General features: G+C 41.9%; 1 protein-coding gene across 1 annotated transcript in view; it reads right to left on the reverse strand.

The window, feature by feature from the left end:
• tctn1 (tectonic family member 1) overlaps positions 1-23,217 on the reverse strand; it is a 125,742-nt gene that overhangs the window by 92,238 nt on the left and 10,287 nt on the right. Inside the window, exon 3 of the mRNA XM_061836088.1 lies at positions 4,327-4,441. The gene's annotated coding sequence lies outside the window, so the exon portion shown is untranslated. The remainder of the gene's footprint in view (positions 1-4,326; positions 4,442-23,217) is intronic.

Genomic DNA, 23,217 nt, shown 5'->3' on the forward strand with positions numbered 1-23,217 from the left:
CAGTTGACGTTTAAATAACACAGAAAAAAAGTAATTAACGCGTGACGTCACCACACCCACACTTGCTCCATCCATATGAGCACCATTGCTGTGAAACGTCCGCTCCTCAGGTTTACATCGGCCATTCATCAATTCAGTACACAAACGCATCATTCAAGGACAACAGTTTTGGACAGTGTTTTACACAACCACCTCACCTGGAAAGCAGAAGTGATGAGAAGATTTTAAGGATACTGAACTTTAGGCACAAGGTTACAAAAAAGTTACGTTCACTGGGTACAGTTGCTAAATAACTCTCCAATATAGTTCTACAATGACTCATATTTTTCTCAGTGATAATAAAACCAGAATATGTTTTAAGTTTCAAGTTTCACACACTTTAAGGCTGCAATGATAAATAAGACCCATGTAAATAAATACCCGTGTACATACTTACCCCTGGGTGGAAACCTTGTTGGCATTGTATCAATCTCAGGTGTAACTCTTCGACCAAGAACCAAGGTCCTGAGACACAGATACTAGCAATGCCAACCATGACAACCAGCTCACATTGACCTGTACCGTTTCAAGTGAGACAACGTGAGAGATGTTCCATGTTAAACTGGCTGACTTCCAAACCAGTAACTTCTCCGTGGACTTGACTACTGATGCGGTGGCATTAAGGATGAACATCATACGCCAAGACCATAGGAGAATATATCTAAATTACTGTTATCAGCTCTCCCACCGCGACACGGTGGAGCAGCTGTAGAGTGTTGACCTCACAGTTCTGAGGTTCAAATCCTGACCCCACCTGTGTGGAATTGGCAATGTTCTCTCCGTGCCTGCGTGGGTTTTCTCTGGGGACTCCGTTTTCCTCACACATCCCAAAAAATATGCATTAATTGGAGACTCTAAAATGTCCCTAGGTGTGATTTTGGGTGCGACTGTTTTCTTCCTCCATGTGCCCTGCGACTGGCAGGCAACCAGTTCAGGGTGTACCCCGCCTCCTACCTGATGACAGCTGGGATTAGCTGCAACACTCCCGCTCATAACAAGACTAACAGAAGATAAGCCTCGCAAATATAAATATAGATATAGGTATGTGGTTTTCGAATTTAATAATAGTCACTGGAGAAGAAGCAGAAACCCAGTTTGAAAACTGGCTTCACAATTTTCTAAATTGGAATAACAAAAGGGCAAAACAGCAAAATAGGCATTGGGGCAATTTGAATTTGATAAACATGATACATGTAAAGGGGAAAAGAATCTAATGGAGCCATTAATTAGACATTTTTACTACCAACAATTGCCTTTGCTCTGAGTACCTCAAGAAGACTTTAACAAAATTGACAAATGCAAATTTTTGACACACTGAACACAACAGAATGGAGCAAGAGGAAATGCCCCCGATGCCCCTTGCAACAGATAACGGGAACAATCCTTCCAAGATGGATCAATGACTGTACTGATTGTTGAAAAATCAAGCTGTTTTTAAATATAGTTGTAAATTGTAAGATTATTCTGATCTCGAAATATATAATCGCTCAAAATATGCATCACACTCTCAGAGACGCCAACAAGCCTACCAGACGGAGTAAATTACGACAGACTTGATTTGTAAACACTGTGCACGGAGGTTCAGGAGCAGGTAAAATAAATATTCAGGCAGTTATTGTGCAAATATTTACTTCCATTGTTTAGTGAAATAGTGCATTTTTTCCATTATATTGTAATACCCGCAGCAATGGGAGGAACAGGAGTCACCACACGCTTTGTTAGTTGTTTTTTTAATTAAAACTCCAACAACAACAAGCTTCTCGGTTACACTCACTCTTTCCCTCATCTATCTTTCTCCTTCTCCCACCCCACCCTGCACTCTTAAAGGACACTCATAATCAAAGATCTTACAGTATTTTTGGATTCACGTCAAGCCTATGCTTTATGCTACAAAACCCCAATGTATGTTGGCTTGATGCTAGACTGATAATTTAGGTTCAGCTTTTTAATTTATTTGAAAGATGCGTTCAACTCTGTGATTTTTTTCTGAGAGGTAAAAATGGGTTTAATGTGTGTAGGAATAATTGTGATCATAATTATCATACATTTAATTCCAATAAAGAAATGCTTTGCTCTGCTCTAGATAACGTGGCAGCCTCCTAGCAGGAGATAGCAAGAACAAAAACATCTAATCATCAGAACTGTTAGAACTGCTGCCTGTTAAAGAAATGATGACCACACATGTATTCAGAAATCTTCCACACATGCACACGCACATGAACAAACGTACACCTTGTTTCAAACTGTTTTGCTTGTCGTCTCCTTTTTGTAACATCCATGTAAATAAGGAGCGTCTTAAAACTAAATAAATAGAAGTACTGAGGAGAGGATAATCAGAGAGTGCAGTGGTGAATTGTACGAGACAGTTCCTCTCCTCTCTCCTCGCGAGACTTGAACTGGTGTCTTTGCTTCCTTTTTTGTCTTGTTTAATGAATGTCTGATTGTTGAACCTGACAATGTGTTTAATGAATAAAATGAAATTTTCTGCAACATGGATGACTGCATCAATTTCATAAGCAACACACGATATTAGAAGTGTAAAGATATAGATATAGATATATATCCACTCTTTAGAGGGTGTATGGACACACACAAAAATATATACAATATAACATCTTAATTTCAGATGTCAAGAAGTGTTTGCAGCTCCCAGTATTGTTTTTTCCGTGGAAACCAGGTCGAAATGGCTCTTTGAGTTTTAAAAGTTGCCAAACCCTGCTCCAGAGATAACTAAATCTTAGCGGAGATTTCAAAATGTTGAAATGAAGGATTGGGTCATTGCTTGCTTAAATGTTTCACGTAATTATTGGGTAAAATACCCATACATATCAAGTGTGTATTCCAAAGACCATGACATTGTACCAACGGGTTATTATTCACTCGACTGCTACGTGACAACCACGCCAAAACAAATGACCTGTAACAAGGAAAAGACGAAATGTACCATCAGCCCAGCGAGGTGACAATGTGGAGAGGTATCAAATAGCTACCTCGAACTCCAATGTTCTGAAGTGCCTAGTCGGCACCACGTGGGGCCAGACCAAGGAGACCATCCTCACGACATATAAGGCCATCGGAAGATTGATCCTGAATTACGCGGCGCCCGTGTGGACTCCCAACTGAAGCCAACTCACTCAATTCCATTGGCTTTGATTAGGTTGGGAAAAACAAAGTGTTTAATAATGGAACTTGTTTCTCCTGAAGAGAAATGGTTGCTCCGTGGTTACGGGATCACTGAACTCAACATGGGGATTCATTTGGCATTGATAGCTGCTCGGTGGCGGGATTATTGTATTTGCTGTAATTCTTTATGCATAGTAAATGGGGAACCTTTGCTGCATTAAGGCCCAACACTGGCCACTGTAATCGAGAGTCAAGCCCAGGAACGTCAAGCGGGAAAGGCATGACTTGTAGGTGGAGCCTCTTCGCCCTTAAAACCAGAGCTCAGACGCGCCGCAGGCAGTACGCTTCCTATCTTCAAAGCGTACATACACAACAATTTTTCTTGTTTGCTTTTTGCTGGTCATTTGGAGAAATGGCAAGCAAGAGTCATAATGTAACCAACACTACTCTCTGGAGTCACAATGATGGCTTTGAATTTATGTGAGTGAAATTGAATATTGGTGTGTTTATTCTATTTGGTTGTTATTGTACAGGACAGTGGTAACCTTGTCGACCCACCCATTACTGTCTGTTTGCACTATCAATAATTAGGACATTGATTTCTTGGTTTTACTTCAACGGCTATACCATGGGACTGTCACTGTTTTTTTTTTTTTATATACAGTACATGGTCGCATCCATATTGATGTTACATTTATTATTTAATCATGCATTTGTTTATATTATTCTTGCCCGACTCATTCTCCTTCCGAGCGGCTGTGTGACCCAGCGACATCTGGGGGGGATGCATCAACTTGCTGACTTCAGAGCAGATGCTCCTCATCACCATAAACATGCTGTAAATCAGAAACCTGCTGATCTCTAGCAGGTTTATTAGGAAAATGCTGCAGCTTTGAAGAAATGTTTACATTCGTATTTGTCTTTGTGTTGGTATTGCCATCTGTTCCTCCATTTGTTTTGTAATCTTGTGACCCTTTGTTTTTAGAAACTAATAAAAAGCGGGACACCAGTAAGGCTGACTCAGAACGTGGTTTGGAGTTCCAGGTGGTCAGTCAAACCCGTTTCTCCTCATGAGCCTCTCTTGTCCTTCATTTGCATAATTCATCCAGTTGTTGGGTTTAAACTCAACATTTACTTGGCCCTTGAAACAATATTTCAACTTACCTGAGGATCCCAGCTTCAGAGTCGACCTCCAGGAAGACCGTGGCCACGGCAACACAGACCCGTTAAGGGATTGGTCCTCGAGCTCTCAAACTGGGATCTGAGGGTTGACGGAAATCTGAGGCACAAGAAGATGTCTTGGTAAGAATAATTTTTCTTGTGGACTATGAACGAGTGCTTGTCGACATAAAATCTGCGCGAAGGTATGGTGTAGGTTAAGCCCTATGAATACTAGTCAATGGCAAGCTGATGGATGGCGGAGTCCGACAAATTCTCTGGAAATATGGAAGGACGGACTTGGGTTGCGCACTTAAATTCCTTATCAAACAATACTTTAATACGTAATTTACCAGTCACTCACATTTAAAAAATGTACGGGTGTGGTCAGCCATGCCCACAGATAAAGTTGTGGGTGTGATTAGGGATGGAATCCCAAGACCTTAAAAAAACTTGCTGAGTTGTTATACTCGAGTATGAAGTTGTTACCCAATACGATAATAATAATTTATTGACATTGCACTGGGATGGACATTTTTAGACAAGAGGTCAATAGACATTCAATTTCAAAACTAAATATTCATAAAATGAAATCATTTCATTTGATCGTGTTGTATTGTTATAATGTAGCGTAATTTTAAGCGGTATCTATTGTCAATCCATTGATGAAAGCTTGCGGTAAGTGATCTATCTTTTCCTAAAGCATGGAAAGGGAAAAAGTTTTCAACTTCAAGATAACACGGTACCATGGGAGAAAACGACTATTTGCGTTTAGATATATGGACAGACTAGTGTAATTTTAGAACTTATATCAAGTCAAAGTAAATCACAATCTCATATTTAACATCTCTAAATTGGAAAATTCTTATCAAAATTCCTCTCTATAAACAAAAAACATTTTACAAAAAACATATAAATGGGAGGCCTTTTTGAGCCATGCTTTTTACACGCCTCAACAGGAGGGAAATGAAGAGTAGATACAGTATACAATTTATGGAAAGAATTTTTTTGTCAAGCATATTTGATCTATGCTCAACATAACCCATAAGGCTCCGACACCTACTTATCCCTTTCAAAGAATATATATATATAGATTTTATTGAACTAAATCGAAGTGAAGGAAAAAAATATTGTTTGCCACTACAGAAGCATTCTCTAACAGGATAGAGTTATTTCCAACAAAACACTTTGATGCTCTAACAGTATCAAATGTATTATGGAGGGACATAATACCATGCTATGGCATTCCAAAAACAAATTAACAGTGACAATGGAACACATTTTGTAAATCAAAGAAAAAAAAATATGGACAAATGGGCAAAAATGTTTCATATTGATTTAAAACATCATTGCACTTATCTGCAAACAGATTAAAAAGTGTATGCAGGAAAAAGAATATAGACAAAGTTTAGATTTTATTAAATGCTACATCAACATTACGACTATTTCAGGCCTAAAAAAAACTCCATGAAACATTGTTTATAAGGCCAATATGAAACTAATGATCACTTGAATCTAGCAGACTATATGAGGAAAAATGTTCAAAGAACAGGGACCCACACGAACACCAAGTGAGCATCTTCCAGGCTCTCAGCAGAAGGCCGAAATAGTGGAGCTGGGAGGCTGGGTGCTTGTGAGATGTGTGAGGAAGGAGCGTTGGTGTTCTTGTAAGTTACCGACAATGCCAACAGCTTAAAAAATAAATAAATAAAATAGAAAACTAAATTTAGGTTAATTTGACACATTGTAAAAAGGTCATTTCAATCTAGGATCCATTTGGTTAGTTGAGCGGAAAGCTGACTTGGGGCTGGGTGCAGACTTATAGTGTCTAAAAATAGCCAAAAGTCAGAGAAGACGATAAAAGACACCTAACCTATTAGAGACACCTAGATGAAATGCTTACCCTAAAAGTGGTTAAATCCCAAATTAGGAGGCTGTGGCATGGTCGCAATTACAATAACATTCTGATTGCTTATGATACATTTGTGTAGCGTCAAAATGTTGTCCTACATTGAAAAACCATACACACTCCCAGTCATTTTGAGTACCACCAAAGTACCTTTGAAACCACCTTCTTATGAAGAAGCAAGTACACCTCATGTAGCTTCTTTGCAAAGACAAGAATAGTCTCAAGGCCACAGAGATAACTACTAGTCCCTCTTCTTCTAAATCAAAATTAACTAAAGTAAAAGTGAAAAAACTAGAGGCTGGTGACTGGTTTCAAATTGTGACAGGCATTTCTGTACAAAATAATAATTGGTTTCCTATTGCAAAACAAAGGTGGCACGATGGAGCTGTTGTAGAGTGTTGGCCTCAAAGTTCTGAAAACTGCGGTTCAAATCCCGGCCCCACCTGTGTGGAGTTGGATGTTGACCCAGTGCCTGCGTAAGTTTTCTCCGGGCACTCCGATTTCCTCCTGCATCCCAAAAACATGAAACATTAATTAGACACTCTAAATTACCCCTAAGTGTGATTGTAAGTGCGGCTGTTGTCTGTCTCTATGTTCCCTGCAATTGACTGGTAGTTGGTTTGAGGCTGCCCCGACTCCTCCCTGGTGGTGACAGGGATGGGCTCTAGCACTCCCTTGACCCTTGGGAGGATGAGCGGTTTAAAAAATGAATGGATGGATGGATGTTAGAACAAGCAGAAAATCCTTATCGAAAGATTGTGTTGTTTGCATGACAAATTTTACAGATTATCCCGGCACTATTACCAGATGATTGTACCTTCGAATTGGAGTGGAACAGCACCTGATAATGAATGTAAATAATGGGATTTTGTGTTTACACTAACTTCTTTGAGAATAAAAAACAAAACAAACATAAAACCCACTGTTTTCTAATAACATAGCACTGAGTAATTTCACATACATGAAATTGATAGGAACTGGAAGCATCAGCTTCGATCAATTTTCGTGATTGACAGTACATTTAAGTCATTGTCGCGTCAGGACATCTGTTGATGATGAAGAGGTAACAGGATTTTGGACAAATTGGAAAAAGAAAGAGATGGGTTACTGTGCATTGATAACACTATTGTCTTATCTATTCATATGATGTCTGTTTATGAATTAACATCTACTGTACATGCAGTTAACCAAACACTGGCATAGGAGAAAGCGCAGAGGAATGGGAACAACAAAAGTGTTTTAACGTACATTGACGCCACTGATGTTCCAAGTAAGTATAAATTGGCGGATGAATTGGTTGCAAGATTTGAGTCCTCAGGTTGTTGGTGTACAACTGAGAAAAATGTAGACAGAATCAACTGCATTCATTACAACGTACAAAACAAAATTGAGCAGTTGGATACAAAGAGGGTTTGAAGCTGTGTACGAGCAGTTATCTGGTATTTCATTTATGGCATTCCAACGTGGAGTTGTTGTTGACATGTTGGCTAAGAGAGGGGATGTCTACGCTATGTTCGGAAAACAATGTCGCACACTTCTCGCCAAACATTACAGGTGTTGAGAAGTCACACACCAACGCCATAAGAGAGTTTCCGAACCCTTAATGGTGAATCGTCAAAAACATTTTGGTGTTGACGTTTTCATGCGGGACTCCTGGATGAGTGCCTTTGGAAAATACAAAGCTCTGGTGTCCTGAATTTGGTATAAGCCACTGTTTTTGCAGCAATATTGACCTTGATTGGATGCTGTTGTATTTTTTTTTTTGTCTATGTGTTCTCATTTGCAAAACTTAACACTGTTTTCCACAAGGAACAGGTGGTGATGTATCATTTAATGATGAAGAATGACAGTGACAATGATCATGATTTTCTATTAATCTTGTCCGACTTGTTTCTAAATCCAGATTATGAGTTAAAACATTTTTTGTCTCTGGGTCTGTGTATTTGTTTTAAGAAAAAAATATTTTAGTACTAGATGATAGAGAATGATAACTTATAATAGAGATGATAAAGAATTTGTGCAAATACATAATAAACAGGAGGGAAATGTTAGATTTATTATTTTAATCATGCATTTGTTTATATCATTTTTGCCCGAATCATTCTCCTTCCGAGCGGCTGTGTGACCCAAAGTGTGACCCAGCGACATCTGGGGGGAGATGCACCCCTTTGCTGACCTCAAAGCAGATGCTCCTCAACACCATAAACATGCTGTAAATCAGAAACCCGCTGACCTCTAGCAGGTTTATTAGGACAATGCTGCAGCTTTGAAGAAATCTTTACTTTCATATTTGTCTTTGTGTTGTATTGCCATCTGTTCCTGCATTTGTTTTGTAATCTTGTGACCCTTTGTTTTGAGAAACTAATAAAAAGGGGGACACCGGTAAGGCTGACTCAGAACGTTTCGTGAGGAGAGGATAATCAGGTTGGTTTGCATACTTTCAAGAGTGTCACGTTTTCACTTTAGTCAGAAGATAATGAATGTGGCTTTACACCACAGTGGGATTATTTCAGTCTTATCTCGGCAAGCAAAAGATAGCAATGAAATGCAACTTTGTGCTTAAAACAAACCAAATAACATTATTTTAACTGATTATATTTTATACCCAGGTGTAAATGTGGAAATTGCCAGCCAATGCCTTCCCAGAGAGAATGCCGCTGCTGTAAGGAAATTACAGAAACCACCCGGAAGTTGGATGGAACCACCTTGGCTTGCATTGTTAACCACAAAGGCTTTCACCCAGTCTGCCGAAACCCATTTGTATTGGAGACAGCCTGGCATGTCTTTCAATACCATTATGGCAGAAACGCCTTCACAGGAGAAGGACATGAAAGAAATCACCACGTGGCCTACAGACAGTTGGTGAGGTGGTGTTGAGGGCCCCTCGGCAAGAGCAACATGGTTGTTATACCAACATGTGCTTTGCAGAGAATCCGAGCAGAATTTTCACCCTCAGGACTTGGAGATGATGCCGTGTTCACAGGATTTATGCCCAGCTGATGAACATTACCCTTTTCTTTGCAGAAAAACCAAAGTGTGGGTGTTGATCCTTGACTAATAATGGATGGACATTCCTGTAATTATGTGACAGTTTCGACTCTAAAATATTTTTTGTTGTTCTGGTTCAAAATTTTACCTTTCAAGTTGACTAATTAGAGTAAGTGAAATGGTTGAAGAATTTGTGATATATATATTATATATATATATAATCTCTAAGTATTACAGCACTGAAAAAGTTTCTAAACCAAATCATTTTTTTTTACTAACCACTGATGGTGAAATCATTATTCAATAACCATTTGTATATGCACATGGTAAACATGATATTGTCTCATTCCATAAAATGTCATGAGGAGCTGGAGAGTTCAAATCCAGAGTATGCCACCTCACCTTGCTTTCACCATGGATGTCATATTTACAGAGGTTCACACATGTTGAGAATATGACTATCAAACAGACCAGATAATGCATTATTTTTATGCATCATGAAACATGACTGGTTAATCAGCATAGGTCAGAAATTCGTAAAATAAAACTTCTGCAGCTGAAGTTCCATCAGGATAGAATGTAGTTTCAGTTTAACAAACCGGACAGAGCTTTTAAATCGTCTTATTCAAATTCTTAAATCTTTTTTCAATTTCACCACATTTCATTTCAACAACTTTGATTTTAAAATCTTGAAAAATGATCCCAAATAGCCAAGTCTTTGCTTAGTTTTGTGGTCTGGCTGCTCAAACGTGGTGGTGGTTAGGAGTCAGCAGAGGAAGTCGTTAGGTCCCTAAACACCTTGCAAACCCCAGTGACGACGGTCCGACAAAGAGACAAAAGAAGCAGAGAAAGGATTGCAGGCTCCTGGACCGGGCTGTTGAGGATAGTCTGGTGGAGTTTTTCCGCAAAAACGAACTGCTGCTTTCTGAATCTTCCAAATTAGGTGCTCTCTACTGTAGCTTAATATTAAATGGACCTTGCTTTTACAAAGCATTGGTTTATATACCCATATGCATGGAAGTTCGGGAAACGCTTGAATGACGCTCAATGGACACCAAACGACATTTGTTTCACTTTGGTTACACGCTGTGTGCACTACGGGATTGTTCAGTGGGCGTTGACAGGTTGCCAGTGAGTCGTTCACTGCAAAGCAAACGATTAAGTAACAACCAAGTAAAGCTACAGTTACGACTGACTAACGATAGGCAAACGCGTGCAACGCTCGGCGAACCTTAGTAAAACGTTCCACAGATATGCTTGAACGTTCTGCAGCGTTTAAAATTAAACGTTGATGAACGCTGGTCTCGGTGAGAACTTTTGTGCATGTTCAAAACTTTTTTTCCGGACCAGCGTTCTCCGCCGATTCCTAGCGATCATTGACGTTCACTGGCGTGGAAACAACGCTACTCTGGGGCTATCCCGGCGACCATGAGCGACTACCAATGTTTCCTCAAACGCTATAAGATGCTGGCCAGAACGTCATTGTGTGAGACGGGGTCATTACGCAGGTAAAACTCTCATTAAGAACTTGAACTATAGACAAACGCTATCATATATTGTTCACAATCTGCCAAGCTCTAAATTTTGTGGTGCAAGCATTATTTTAAGCATTTTATTGCAAAAGTTAAATGCACTTTATTTAAATTGTAGATACTGTATGTGAAATTAACCCTTTAAAAATATTATACGTTTCATATGTGACAATGTTGAAACAAAATGTGTTCTTGTTTTGCTATTAACTAAATAGACCGCACATTGTGTCCTGAAGAAGAAGACACCGCGTTGTGAATTCATTTCTCACTGATGGACACCACAACAAAAATGTGAAATTTAATGTCAGCAACTTCACAACAAAAAAGTATGGTGGAATTCTACTGTTCATGCAAGTCCATGAATTTTCAGTATGTATTTAATGTGTATGTGCGTTCCATGTATGAAGATTACACATTACTTGAATTACGTGAATACTTTTTTCTTTACATATTTAATATCACTCTCCTTAGTCTGTAAGGTGTAGGCAGGGATTATATTTATTTGTAATTTTTATATGCACGTCTACATTGTTTAAAAATTCCTTTCTTTATAAATATCGTTTAATCTTAAAGTGGATTACTATATTTTTCAATAACAATTACTTGTTAAAGTTTTGTGCTCAATTGCAGACTGGGGTGGTAGCACCACTTTTTAAGAAGGGGGACCCGAGGGTGTGTTCCAACTATTGGGGGGAATCACACTCCTCAGCCTACTTGGTAAGGTCTATAGGGAAGTCCGCACTTGAGTGCGATGGCACCGGGCGCGATCACTGCTGTCAAATCACAGTGACTGGATACCTGCTCTTGAATTTCACATGTTGCTCTTTTTTTATTTCTTACTCCAGCAAATTTGCATCAATCACTTGCGGTTACAGTGTTCATAGCTCCAGGAACTAACAAGGACCTTCAAAATAAAAGTTCAAGCAATCTTCTTCTTTTCCTTTCGGCTTGTCCCGTTAGGGGTCGCCACAGCGTGTCATCTTTTTCCATAGTAGCTTATCTCCTGCATCTTCCTCTCGAACCCCAACTGCCCTCATGTCTTCCCTCACCACATCCATAAACCTTCTCTTTGGTGTTCCTCTCGCTCTTTTGCCTGGCAGCTCCCTTCCACCAATATACTCACTCTGTCGCCTCTGAACATGTACAAACCATCGAAGTCTGCTCTCTCGAATCTTGTCTCCAAAACATGCTTGGACCCGTTTCTTCACTTCCTTACCACACTCACCATTGCTCTGGATTGTTGACACAAAATATTTGAAGTCGTCCACCCTCGCTATCTCTTCTCCCTGGAGCTTCACACTTCCTCTTCCGCCCCTCTCAATCACGCACATATATTCTGTTTTACTTCGTTTAATCTTCATTCCTCTCCTTTCCAGTGCATCTCCGTCTTTCTAATTGTTGCTCTGCATGCTCCCTGCTTTCCCTGCATATCACAATTTCATCTGCGAACATGATGGTCCAAGGGGATTCCAGTCTAACCTCATCTGTCAGCCTATCCATTACCACTGCAAACAGGAAGGGGCTCAGAGCTGATCCCTGATGCAGTCCTACCTCCACCTTAAATTCTTCTGTCACACCTAAGGCACACCTCACCATTGTTCTGCTGCCATAATACATGTCCTGTACTATTTTAACATACTTCTCTGCCACACCAGACTTACGCATGCAGTACCACGATTCCTCTCTTGGTACTCTGTCATAGGCTTTCTCTAGCTACACAAAGACACAATGTAGCTCCTTCTGACCTTCTCTGTACTTTTCTCTAGCATCCTCAAGGCAAATAATGCATCTGTGGTACTCTTTCTAGGCATGAAACCATACTGTTGCTCGCAGATACTTACTTCTGTCCTGAGTCTGGCCTCCACTACTCTTTCCCATAACTTCATTGTGTGGCTCATCAACTTTATTCCTCTATAGTTCCCACAGCTCTGAACATCCCCTGTGTTCTTAAAAATGGGAACTAGAACACTTTTCCTCCATTCTTCAGGCATCTTTTCACCCGCTAGTATTCTGTTGAATAAGTTGGTGAAAAACTCCACAGCCATCTCTCCAAATTGCTTCCATACCTCTACCGGTATGTCATCAGGACCAACTGCCTTTCCATTTTTCATCCTTTGTAGTGCCTTTCTGACTTCCCCCTTAGTAATCATTGCCACTTCCTGGTCCTTCACACTTGCCTCTTCAACTCTTCCTTGTCTCTCATTTTCTTCATTCATCAACTTCTCAAAGTATTCTTTGCATCTATTTAGCACACTACTGGCACCAGTCAACAGATTTCCATCTCTATCCTTAATCACCCTTACCTGCTACACATCCTTCCCATCTCTATCCCTCTGTCTGGCCAACCTATAGAGATCCTTTTGTCCTTCTTTCGTGTCCAACCTGGTGTACATGTCTTCATATGCCTCTTGTTTAGCCTTTGCCACCTCTACCTTTGCCCTCCGTCGCATCTCGATGTACTCCTTTCGCCTCTCCTCAGTCCTCTCAGTGTCCCACTTCTTCTTCGCTAATCTCTTTCCTTGTATGACTCCCTGTATTTTGGGGTTCCACCACCAAGTCTCCTTCTCCCCTTTCCTACCAAAAGACACACCAAGTACTCTCCTGCCTGTCTCTCTGATTACCTTGGCTGTCGTTGTCCAGTCTTCCGGGAGCTTCTGCTGTCCGTCGAGAGCCTGTTTTACCTCTTTCCGAAAGGCCGCACAGCATTCTTCCTTTCTCAGCTTCCACCACATGGTTCTCTGCTCTACCTTTGTCTTCTTAATCTTCCTACCCACCACCAGAGTCATCCTACTCATCACCATCCTATGCTGTTGAGCTACACTCTCCCCTACCACTACTTTACAGTCAGTAATCTCCTTCAGATTAGATCGTCTGCACAAAATATAATCCACCTGCGTGCTTCTATCTCCGCTCTTGTAGGTCACTATATGTTCCTCCCTCTTCTGGAAATAAGTGTTCACTCCAGCCATCTCCATCTTTTTTGCAAAGTCCACCACCATCTGTCCCTCATAGTTCCTTTCCTCGATGCCGTACTTACCCATCACTTCTTCATCGCCCCTATTACCTTTGCTAATATGTCCATTACAATCTGCACCAATCACAACTCTCTCGCTGTCTGGGATGCTCAGAACTACTTCATCTAGTTCCTTCCAGAATTTCTCTTTCAACTCTAGATCACATTCTACCTGTGGGGCATAGCCCCTAACCACATTATGCATAACACCCTCAATATCAAATTTTAGTCTCATCACTCGATCTGATACTCTTTTCACCTCCAAGACATTCTTAGCTAGCTCTTCCTTTAAAATAACCCCTACTCCATTTCTCTTCCCATCTACTCCGTGGTAGAATAATTTAAACCCTGCTCCTAAACTTCTAGCCTTACTACCGTTCCACCTGCTCTCTTGGATGCACAGAATATCAACCTTTCTCCTAATCATCATGTCAACCGACTCCTGAGCTTTTCCTGCCATAGTCCCAACATTCAAAGTCCCTACACTCAGTTGTAGGCTCTGTGCATTCCTCTTTTTCTTCTGACGATTGATCCGGTTTCCTCCTCTTCTTTGTCTTCGACCCACAGTAGCTGAATTTCCACCGACGCCCTGCAGGTTAGCAGTGCTGGGGGCGGGCGTTGTTAACCCGGGCCACGACCGATCCGGTATGGCATTCTTTAGATGAACGCTCATATTTGTTTGGCACAGTTTTTACGCCGGATGCCCTTCCTGACGCAACCCTCTGCATTTATCCGGGCTTGGGACCGGCCTACAGATTGCACTGGTTTGTGGCCCCCATAGGGCTGCATTGTTTTCTCTCGATAATAATTGTAAAAGTAAAAACAAAAAGAAAAAGAAGTGCTGTTGCTTTAATGAATGTCTGTGTATGTGAATAATAGAAGAAAAAGTGGTGAAACTGGATGAGAGTTTCTCTTTTTTTTTTTTTTTTTTTTTTAGTAAAAAGGTTGTTATTTCAAGGTCTTGAGATTCCATCCCTAATCACACCCGCAACTTAATCTGCGGGCATGACTGACCACACCCTAACATTTTTCAAATTTGTGACTGGGTATTATCTTTTTATTCTTAGATTGAGTTCTCGTACCTCTTGTATATAGCAAGATCATAACATGGTGTTAGAGTGACAATAGCATAACTCAGGACTCATGAAAAAAAGAAGGAAGATGACAAGGAAGAGTACAAGATGGAGGCGTTCAATGTTCCTACCCCGAAGATGGAGTGGGATTCATCCAACTTACTCGATGCGTGGGGGGGATATTCAAACAACACGTTGAACTCATGTTCATGGGACCTCTTGAAAACAGAGTTAAAGAGGAAAAGTGCAGTTTCCTCCTGCAGTGGATCGGCGATAAAGGACGGGACGTCAGCAACACGTGGACAATGATCGGAGACAAAGCGAAGTTGCTGAAAACATATTCCGATAAATTTTCTCATTACGTCACTCCAAAAGCCACCCCCATAGTTGGTAGATTTCATGAGAAGACGCAAGGTAACAGTGAGTCATTTGAGCACTTTGTGACAGAACTCAAGCTGTTGGTTAAAGACTAACTAAAAAAAAACACAATAAGATGCTCACAGACCGCATAGTTTTTGCTACAAACTCACCAAGAGTGTGCAAAAATTTACTCAGCCAAGGGCCGGAACTCATGCTCAAAGAAGCGATCGACATAGCTCCACGAGTTATCAAATTGTAGCTAAAGGCTATGGCTAGCAACAGCCATGAAGTTCACGCTATCCACCGCAAACCTGGAAAGCTAAGTTTCACTGCGGGTGGTAGTAGGCATATCGACAGCCCAAAGAAACACGAAAACATATGTAACAAGTGTGGAGGACACCACAGTAAATCACCAAAATGGCTGGCAAAAAGTAAACAATGCCTGAAGTGTCGAAAATCGAATCACTATGCAAAAGTATGCAAAGCCAAATCCTACACCCCAGGTAAAATAATGCAAAGAGAAATCCACACAGTTCAAAAGCATGATGAGAAACATGACCCGGAGCCATTTGTGGACAATGTCACTACAGCGATGGATGATGAGTAAAGTGCATATGCAGCCATTGGTTTGGGGTCACAGAAGAGAAAATGAACTTAAGTTATATACTGGTGGACAAGCGAGCATTTTACCAGTAAAAGACTTCAATTCGTTGATGCCTAACACACAATTGATGACTGATGACCACAAGTTCACAAGTTATAGCAGAAAATCCAGTGGAAATGAATGGCTACTGCGAAATAACAAGCACATACAAAGCCAAGTCAAAAACAGGGAGGTTCGACATTGTGAACTGCAAAGGTTTGCCAACCCTTGGCTTCAAGGCTTGCTAAGCTCTGGGCCTAATCAAAGTGGTGGATGCAGTCAACAGTGAAAAAGAAAACAGCATCCAGTCAGACCACATCCTCGATGAATATTCAGACATTTTCAAAGGCAGTGGCACATTCCCAGGTGAGTGCAGTTTCAGAATTGACCCGAATGTAGCACCAGTTGTTTGCCTAACACCAAGGGTACCATTTGTCCTTAAAAAGCATCTAAAGATAGAGTTAGACAAGGAAAGAAATGGAATTATATGCAAGATGACAGAGCTAACCAAGTGGTTTAATTCCCTGGTAGTGTGTGAAAAGTCAAAGACACACAAACTTAGAGTGTGCCTAGGACCAAGACCTTTTCACAAAGCAATAGACCACACTACCCCCTGCCCACATTGGAAGATGTGACATCCAATAATGAGGCCACACTACCCCCCACCCCACTAACCCACCCGCATTGGAGGATGTGACATCCAAGTTAGTAGGGGCAAAGTATTTCAGTACCTTAGATGCAACATCCGGGTATTTGGCCATCAAGTTAAGTAAGGAATCCTCAGTGCTCACGTTTAACACTGTCAGAGATGTTCCTAGAAAAACAGCTAAGACAAGCCTGAGGCCTGTGGAGAGTGAACTCAAACCAACCAAGATTGTCTTTTCGTGCACGGGACAGACGGAAGACACACTGTGAGAGTGTGCTACCTCAGACTGCCAAAGTGGTAGTCCCTGTCTGCTCTTTTTTATTGCATTCTCAGGTCAAAGGGTTACATGGTTACACAGTGAAAATGCTGACACAGATGGCTACAACAACAGCACACGAACACTAAGGTACATGTTTCTTCAAGGCCGCAAGAGTGTCCTGATAAAGCCACAAGAGAAAAAGCAGGGCATTGTTTAAAGACATGTTTATGGCATTTGGGGGTATCCTCCTGCAGTAGAAGGGCGTTATCTCCTCCCGGTGTTGAGGAGTATCTGCTTAAGATCAGAAAGGAAACATGCTGAGGCAAGGATGGAGACATCGCTTCCCAGTGTTCAGGGGCATCAGCTTGAGGTCGGCAGGGGGGCATAGCCTCCCAGGTGTCACTGGGTCACACTTCAAGACATGCACGCAGCTCACAAAGAGAGCAATTCAAACTAAGACTACCAGAAACAAACGCATGATAAAACAATCCTAACGGCAACGAAAGTAGTAATGATATACTTTTATCATGATAACTAACATAGTAATATCATATCTTTATCATTTCCCCCCTGTTTATCATGACAAAAATAAAACACAACATGAAATATTATCAAAAGCCGTTGCTTGAGTGGGAAGAAAACTACTCAAAAAACCCACCAGGGAAAAAAAGAGTAGAAACTCTTTCCCAAGCAAGAGCGAAAGTTGAGGCGAAAGACTAAAGTTGTATTTGACTAAATATACGTATATACAAGGTAAACCTGGAAACATCAAACATTCACAACTGCATTGCTTTTCTGTGAATTCGTCAATAAAGGTTTACATAACAGTAGAATCATCATCATTATCAGAGTCCATGTACACTAGTTGATATTTAGACATGGCGAGAGTAACTTGAGCAGCCACTTTCATCTCAACAACATCCATAACTCTCGCAGTACAGACTTTGCAAAGGGGAATACCACAAACGATACAAAAACAAGACAATAATAAAATACAAACGATAATCGCGGCTATAGCAACAGCTATGCTTTTCCAATTTTCCAAACGTATTCTATAGCCATTGCAAAAAGGCGTTTGGTTCCATACTCTGAGCTTTCTCCCTATATGCCCCGAGTAGTGTAAGGGTTTCAGTTAATGAACCATTAGACAATGTATGTAGAGGGATAAAGTTACAACACTCACCAGATTCAATTATACGACAAACCCCTCCTTTTTCCGCCAATATCATGCCTAATGCCTGCCTATTTTGCAAAGCCACAAGTGAAGTGGCATCCAATTGTGACGCTGTATGTGTAAACAATGCTTCTGTGAAATTTGTTAACGTGTTAACTTTATGATTTAGATAATTGATTAGTTCAGTGTGCTTATACGTGGTTATAGGAAAAAGATAACTTATGAAAGGCAGCTGTGTGAATGCTGCTTTCGTTTCACCTAACAATTTATCTTTGTCTGGGACGACATTGGCTGAAATACAAATGTTATGGTGGGTACATCAGACCTTGTCACTTTGATGGATATTTTGCCGTGCCAATTTGACGGTCCCTGATTCCTATGTGGATTTAACCAATAATCACCATCGACAGAAGTGATATAATTCAACCAGGACAACCATTTTTTATCATTTGCATCATGGGCACTCATTAGATAAAACCAATAATCTTGCCACTGACTCATTTTAGTTACTTCAGTATTCTTCTTCTTCTTCTTTTCCTTTCGGCTTGTCCCGTTAGGGGTCGCCACAGCGTGTCATCTTTTGCCATCTTAGCCTATCTCCTGCATCTTCCTCTCGAACCCCAACTGCCCTCATGTCTTCCCTCACCACATCCATAAACCTTCTCTTTGGTCTTCCTCTCGCCCTTTTGCCTGGGAGCTCCATCCTCAGCATCCTTCTACCAATATACTCACTCTCTCGCCTCTGAACATGTCCAAACCATCGAAGTCTGCTCTCTCGAATCTTGTCTCCAAAACATCCAGCTTTGGCCGTCCCTCTAATGAGCTCATTTCTAATCCTATCCAACCTGCTCACTCCGAGCGAGAACCTCAACATCTTCATTTCTGCCACCTCCAGTTCAGCTTCCTGTTGTTTCTTCAGTGCCACCGTCTCTAATCCGTACATCATGGCCGGCCTCACCACTGTTTTGTAAACTTTGCCCTTCATCCTAGCAGAGACTCTTCTGTCACATAACACACCAGACACCTTTCGCCAGCTGTTCCAACCTGCTTGGACCCGTTTCTTCACTTCCTGACCACACTCTCCATTGCTCTGTATTGTTGACCCCAAGTATTTGAAGTCGTCCACCCTCGCTATCTCTTCTCCCTGTAGCCTCACTCTTCCCCCTCTACTTTTCTCATTCACGCACATATATTCTGTTTTACTTCGGCTAATCTTCATTCCTCTCCTTTCCAGTGCATGTCTCCATCTTTCCAATTGTTCCTCTGCGTGCTCCCTGCTTTCACTGCATATGACAATATCATCTGCGAACATCATGGTCCAAGGGGATTCCAGTCTAACCTCATCTGTCAGCCTATCCATTACCACTGCAAACAGGAAGGGGCTCAGAGCTGATCCCTGATGCAGTCCCACCTCCACCTTAAATTCCTCTGTCACACCTAAGGCACACCTCACCATTGTTCTGCTGCCATCATACATGTCCTGTACTATTTTAACATACTTCTCTGCCACACCAGACTTACGCATGCAGTACCACAGTTCCTCTCTTGGTACTCTGTCATAGGCTTTCTCTAGATCCACAAAGACACAATGTAGCTCCTTCTGACCTTCTCTGTACTTTTCCACGAGCATCCTCAAGGCAAATAATGCATCTGTGGTACTCTTTCTAGGCATGAAACCATACTGTTGCTCGCAGATACTTACTTCTGTCCTGAGTCTAGCCTCCACTACTCTTTCCCATAACTTCATTGTGTGGCTCATCAACTTTATTCCTCTATAGTTCCCACAGCTCTGAACATCCCCTTTGTTCTTAAAAATGGGAACTAGAACACTTTTCCTCCATTCTTCAGGCATCTTTTCGCCCGCTAGTATTCTGTTGAATAAGTTGGTCAAAAACTCCACAGCCATCTCTCCAAATTGCTTCCATACCTCTACCGGTATGTCATCAGGACCAACTGCCTTTCCATTTTTCATCCTTTGTAGTGCCTTTCTGACTTCCCCCTTAGTAATCATTTCCACTTCCTGGTCCTTCACTCTTGCCTCTTCAACTCTTCCTTCTCTCTCATTTTCTTCATTCATCAACTTCTCAAAGTATTCTTTCCATCTATTTAGTACACTACCGGCACCAGTCAACACATTTCCATCCCTATCCTTAATCACCCTTACCTGCTGCACATCCTTCCCATCTCTATCCCTCTGTCTGGCCAACCTGTAGAGATCCTTTTCTCCTTCTTTCGTGTCCAACCTGGTGTACATGTCTTCATATGCCTCTTGTTTAGCCTTTGCCACCTCTACCTTTGCCCTACGTCGCATCTCGATGTACTCCTTTCGCCTCTCCTCAGTCCTCTCAGTATCCCACTTCTTCTTCGCTAATCTCTTTCCTTGTATGACTCCCTGTATTTTGGGGTTCCACCACCAAGTCTCCTTCTCCCCTTTCCTACCAGATGACACACCAAGTACTCTCCTGCCTGTCTCTCTGATCACCTTGGCTGTCGTCGTCCAGTCTTCCGGGAGCTTCGGTTGTCCATCGAGAGCCTGTCTCACCTCTTTCCGGAAGGCCGCACGACATTCTTCCTTTCTCAGCTTCCACCACATGGTTCTCTGCTCTACCTTTGTCTTCTTAATCTTCCTACCCACCACCAGAATCATCCTACATACTACCATCCTATGCTGTCGAGCTACACTCTCCCCTACCACTACTTTACAGTCAGTAACCTCCTTCAGATTACATCGTCTGCACAAAATATAATCTACCTGCGTGGTTCTACCTCCGCTCTTGTAGGTCACTATATGTTCCTCCCTCTTCTGGAAATAAGTGTTCACTACAGCCATCTCCATCCTTTTTGCAAAGTCCACCACCATCTGCCCTTCAAAGTTCCTTTCCTGGATGCCGTACTTACCCATCACTTCTTCATCGCCCCTGTTTCCTTTACCAATATGTCCATTACAATCTGCACCAATCACAACTCTCTCGCTGTCTGGGATGCTCAGAACTACTTCATCTAGTTCCTTTCAGAATTTCTCTTTCAACTCTAGGTCACATCCTACCTGTGGTGCATAGCCGCTAACCACATTATACATAACACCCTCAATTTCAAATTTTAGTCTCATCACTCGATCTGATACTCTTTTTACCTCCAAGACATTCTTAGCCAGCTCTTCCTTTAAAATAACCCCTACTCCATTTCTCTTCCCATCTACTCCGTGGTAGAATAATTTAAACCCTGCTCCCAAACTTCTAGCCTTACTACCTTTCCACCTGCTCTCTTGGATGCACAGAATATCAACCTTTCTCCTAATCATCATGTCAACCAACTCCTGTGCTTTTCCTGTCATAGTCCCAACATTCAAAGTCCCTACACTCAGTTGTAGGCTCTGTGCATTCCTCTTTTTCTTCTGACGCTGGATCCGGTTTCCTCCTCTTCTTTGTCTTCGACCCACAGTAGCTGAATTTCCACCGACGCCCTGTAGGTTAGCAGTGCCGGGGGCGGGCGTTGTTAACCCGGGCCACGACCGATCCGGTATGGGATTCTTTAGATGAACGCTCATATTTGTTTGGCACAGTTTTTACGCCGGATGCCCTTCCTGACGCAACCCTCTGCATTTATCCGGGCTTGGGACCGGCCTACAGATTGCACTGGTTTGTGCCCCCATAGGGCTGCATTATTTTAGTTACTTCAGTATATTGCTCTTATAAATTTGCACCCAAATAGTCAGGAACCGCTGAGATCTTGCTGAAGCTTGTCTGGCGGGACTGCAATTGGTCCAGCGGGATGGTGATGGAAAGTTCTTGAGAAAGGGAAGTTACTTTAATCATCGTCCCCGTTCTGTCCATCAGCAGCTGTAGGTTTCCCAGGATGGACGTAGACAACAGTCTACAGCTGGGCAACCGTTCCGTGTTAGTGCTTTCCTTGCTGCGAGCTTGTGCACCAACTGCCATCAGGCACAGCCCTGCAAGAAAGTAAACAGCATATATGGTTGACAGGACTGCGGTCACCCTCTGGCCGGTGGTCTGCTCCATCTTCTCAAGAGGGGTGTGTTTGCCACGGAAAACCCTCTCTCCAACTGTGGTCTTTCATCGGTACACTAGTGTGTACGTAGTGGAGATCCTACCCCGAGGGACTGGCGTCACTAGGCCCGTCAGCAGGGAATCGAAGGAACTTGCACTGCAACTGGTGGATCCAGCCGTCACGTCCCTGGACCTTTACAGCCGTAGGTGTCACTGCTATCACCTGGTGGGGGCCGTCCCAGTGTTCACTGTCCCAGCGATGTCGTCTCAGCACTTTGAGGAAGACTTGGTCTCCCACGCGGACGTGATCTGTCTGTGGAGCAGAACACACTGGTAAGTCATTGTGTTTATGCATCTCTTTCTGGTCAAACATCTTTTTCATGTGGACTGGGATCGATGTGCCCGTTGCTGGAGATTCTGACAAGTCCAGGTCTGGAAGTCTATAAGGGCGCCCATATAGAATTTCAAATGGGGATAATGTTTTTCCTTCGGCTGGCACTATCCTCATTGCCGTTGCAACGATTGAAACACAGTCAGGCCATTGTCGTTTTGTTTCCCTCATTGTCTTCATGAGTCTAGCTTTGACAGTTCCGTTTGTTCGTTCAACGAGCCCAGCAGATTTCGGATGATACACCCAATGACGCTTTAAGTCGATTTTCAGCAGCTGTCCAACTTTTGTCACAGCGTCATTCACAAAATGTGTGCCATTGTCACTTCGAATCACACTTGGAATGCCAAACGTTGGAATAATACGATTACACAGTGCTTTTACAACTGTCTTTGCATCAGCATGCGCTGTTGGAAACAACTCAACCCATTTGGAGAACACATCAATTATTACCAAACAATATTGCATCCCTAATGCTTTGTTTAACTCAATGTAATCCATATGGATTGTATGAAATGGTTCTGGAGGCAGAGGAAATGTTCCTCTTCGTGGTCTTAAATACCCTTGTGCATTATTTTTTAAACAGATAATTGTTTGCAAAAAATTTTTGAAAAGTGTGTAAACCCATGTGTGTGATAATACTGTTGTGTCAATGCCACCATCCCCCCTGTTGACACATGACTCAATCCATGTGTCAATCCAAACAATGATTTTGGCAGCCAGGGTTTTCCATCGGCCAATAAACTAACCCCGTCCTTGTCAATTTTCGCATCTTTGTCCTCCCAATGTGTGCGTTCAGTGAGTGGTGCTTTTTTCTGACGTGAAATCAAAATGTCATCATTTACTGCGTGTGTTTTTGTTACCTCTTTCACCAGTGCTGGGTAAACCATGGGGAATCCTTGGTC

This window comes from Syngnathoides biaculeatus, chromosome 11, assembly GCF_019802595.1.
Source record: "Syngnathoides biaculeatus isolate LvHL_M chromosome 11, ASM1980259v1, whole genome shotgun sequence".
NCBI classification, from domain to species: Eukaryota; Metazoa; Chordata; class Actinopteri; order Syngnathiformes; family Syngnathidae; genus Syngnathoides; species Syngnathoides biaculeatus.